Source organism: Lepisosteus oculatus, chromosome 14 (assembly GCF_040954835.1).
Source record: "Lepisosteus oculatus isolate fLepOcu1 chromosome 14, fLepOcu1.hap2, whole genome shotgun sequence".
Lineage (NCBI taxonomy): Eukaryota > Metazoa > Chordata > Actinopteri > Semionotiformes > Lepisosteidae > Lepisosteus > Lepisosteus oculatus.
Window position 1 is genome coordinate 7,453,803 of NC_090709.1, and position 3,606 is coordinate 7,457,408.

At 37.1% G+C, this 3,606-nt stretch overlaps 2 non-coding genes across 2 annotated transcripts; one reads left to right on the forward strand and one right to left on the reverse strand.

The window, feature by feature from the left end:
- Nucleotides 1–985: 985 nt before the first annotated feature.
- Nucleotides 986–1,073, reverse strand: trnay-gua (transfer RNA tyrosine (anticodon GUA)). Its single transcript is given in 2 exon segments — nucleotides 986–1,021; nucleotides 1,037–1,073. It is a non-coding gene; the product is annotated as a tRNA-Tyr (tRNA).
- Nucleotides 1,074–3,335: 2,262 nt separating this feature from the next.
- Nucleotides 3,336–3,407, forward strand: trnaw-cca (transfer RNA tryptophan (anticodon CCA)). Its single transcript has one exon. It is a non-coding gene; the product is annotated as a tRNA-Trp (tRNA).
- Nucleotides 3,408–3,606: the final 199 nt, after the last annotated feature.

The following is a 3,606-nucleotide window of genomic DNA, read 5'->3' on the forward strand; positions in this document are numbered from 1 at the left end:
AAAAAAATGTCATAAAAACGAAAAAGTAAAGGCTGAGAAATCATCCACAATGTATTTTATACACAAAACAAGCTTTCTCGCCATTCTAAGAGGTTTCGTGAAAGCGCTACAGGTGTGCCAAAATCGTTTTTGAACTTCGAGCTAACTTTACCCCGGTCCTTATATGTCCATCCCTTCTCGTCAAAACTCGTATTTTCACATGGTACCCTTCAGAAATCGCAGTATAGAATGAAAAAACTCCAGTAGATCTCGGCCGCTGTTGGTGATTTTCCTTTTAAAATAAATGAATCTCTGGAAATTTTACGGAGTGTATCACTTTCACTGAGACCGAGAAGTGTTAAGCTGTACATGCGTCTTTGTGGCTCAGTTGTTAACCAAAAGGGTGGTGGTTTGAGCCCTTCCAGGGACGCTACGAGCCTTTTAACGTACACACCCTCCTCACTTCATTTCTCCACGGCCGGTCTTGTACCGCTAACAAATACAGAGCCCGTAGGAGGCAGTAAGCTCGCATATATATAGCTCACTGTGTATATAATGAAGAAGCAGAAGTTAGTTTCTCATCTGCGTGTTACAGAGCCTTACGCAACTCGTAGTGTACCAACAGCTAGGGTTTGATCCCTGCACGGGCTATTAGTTGAAAGGCCATTGTAAATGACGTATAAGAGATTTATAGATAGATACTTTATTGATCCCGTGAGGGAAATTAATAAAGCTTATCCAGCTGGCTTTTATGTTTCACACTAAATTGCGATCTTGAAACCAAAATGAAATTGACATTTGTACTGTATGTTTTTTTTTTAATTACAAAGCAAACAGAGTATTCCCTTAATTCAAAGATCAGATATTGGCCAAAACAAGACAATCAGACGTGGGCTGACTTTGGAACAGGAGCCTCTGCTTCGTCGTTTATTGAGCTTTTGTTCAATGTCTGAGTGAAAAAGATTCGCTATTTTTACTTTTTGATTAAAGTACACAAAAAGCACCTTCCTTCAAGCCGGAATCGAACCAGCGACCTAAGGATTCCCTACTGACTCCACTACAGTCCGCCGCTCTACCAACTGAGCTATCGAAGGGTTGTCAAATGCTCCCTGGCACATACTGCCCAATGTAGTGAAATGTTCCGGGTGATTTAAATCCCAGTTCGACATCAAGTTTCCAACTCGTTTCCTTAGTCTTGTTTACCTTGAATTTAAGCCACGAACCAGGATTATACTGCATAAACTTCCGGGGATATTACAAAATGTTTGATGGGGCATCAATCATTCCAGGCGGAAATGGACTCCTTTTTGTTTCTCGAGGGATCATATTAAACATTGCATTAGTATCGAGAGGAGGATCACCATGAAACACAAAACAAACAGTTTCATTCTGTCTTTTTTAGAATGTAGCGTTTGTGCTACATTAATTATATTTTCGTGGAAATATAGTAGTTGTAAATGTTAAAATGTATATTTGAATCGAAATGTGGTTTTGAGTTAAATATTAGCGGGATCATGTGATTAGTTAGTTTTTCATTACTATATATATTGCCATGTTACTAGAATTTGTAACTGAAATTTACTAGTTGTGTTTTTATGATGATTAGCCATTTGTTGATTACAATATTCTATATAATGTATAATTTGAACTACATATTTTTCAGGTGTGAATAATTGATATTTTAAGAATAAATTTCTAAAACAAATCATTGGCTTTATTTACTAGTTTCTACACCTATAAAATCTTTCTTTGATGTATAATAGACCTTTAATTATATATGTATATTAGTCCTCTAAATTTATCCGTATAATAGAACTCCAACCATTTATGTATAATAAACATATAATCATAGATGTCTAATTGACGTATAACGATATACGTATACTAGAATTTCATTGTAGACCAGTTACGGAGCACATTTATACGTATAAAGTATGCGTTTAATAGTCGTATATTCTACTTCTTTTGCCAACTGGGATGTGCGGATTTTAATTTAACAAAGCTAGATACACAGTTTGTTTCTCGAAAGCGTGTTATGTAAAAAAGATACTTTGCTAAGGATGCAACGGGTGTATAAATGAATTCTCCTGACAGCCAGTTGAAGATAAAATTCCACACGTGAAAATGGTTTTCTTGGACATTGACAGGTACTTAATTGTTTACTTGTAGTTCCACATGAGTAAAATAGATATTTCCTGCAAATTTCAAGAGGGCTTGCGAAGAAATAATCCATATTGATTATTAGTAGCCAATGGGCCGATGGTTGTGTCTACAGTAGTGACCAGTTGACCAGTCTGTAGCTCTCAGCAGTGGGACTCAGATCACACAGAAGAAGACCTGTCTGTGTGTGATTCCACACCAGCCCAGGGAATCACCAGCTCTCATATGTCTCTCACAGGTGTCTCACAGTCTTATAAATTTACAATTAGATGAATTATTGTAACAGGCAATCAGACTACCTATGGAACTGAGAGCAGGCTGGAAATAAAACCGGGATACACATTTTAACCTCCAGGATCAGGTTCCTGATCCTCCTGGCTTCTATACTCTGATGATTCATTTAAAACATTTAAAAGCACTTATTACAGGGACTTGTGCTCGTTCTCTACTGCTCCACACAGGTATGCCTTGTAAAACATTAATCTGCGAAGTAAACTATTTCATTCCTTGGTTTGTCGCTCTCCTTTTACTACTGTTATGATTCGCTTCTCTTCACAGCCCGGTGTGTTCTTTTTTGGGGGGGATGTTATATCTGTAAGAAAATTCTGATTCTTTTTCTGGTTTTGATCCTGTTCTAAATATCTAGAAAACAGTCAATAAAGACTGTATCGATCAATTACCGTAGTGCGTTTAGTGTAAAAAATGTTCAAACCTAAATTAAACAATGATTATTCTTATTATTATTTAGGTAACTGTATCCTAGAGCTAAAAAAATATATTCCAAGTTGATAAATGTATGTAAGTAACAGTTTACATGTATTTTTTCCAGTGTTTATAAATCATAAGTATGGTAACCACGGGGACAGGCGCCATGTCACTGTGCGCGTCTAGGTGTATCGCGTTCGTCACAAAGAGCGATGTGACGTCATGGGTAGCAACAAATACTAATACTAGTGTATTCATATTAATATTAATGAGAGTACAACTGGTTGTTTTAATGCTAGTGTTCATGTGAGTATTAATGATGATAGCGCTACTGATAGTTTTAGTTTTAATGTTCATATTCATGTTAATATTAAATATAATTATAGTGTTACTGTTAGAGAATTAACAGTAGTAGTAGTAGTTTTAATACTACTGTTATTCTCGCATTACTGTTATTCTCTTTGGGGGAATTAAAAGCACACATGGCGAGTGACCTCGTGGTGCAACGGTAGCGCGTCTGACTCCAAATCAGAAGGTTGCGTGTTCAAATCAGGTTGAGGTCAGTTGATGTGTTTGCAGGTGCTGCTGGTGCTGAACCTGGAAATTACACCATACAGTTGTTTCAGTTGTACACCACATAAGTAATCTGAACGAAATAACAGCGCAGTACAGAACTACCAGTCAGGAGCTTATGCAGCGAATCATCTTGAACACGGCAAGAGAAAAGGCATATTGCACATCTGCGAAACATCACGTCCGACT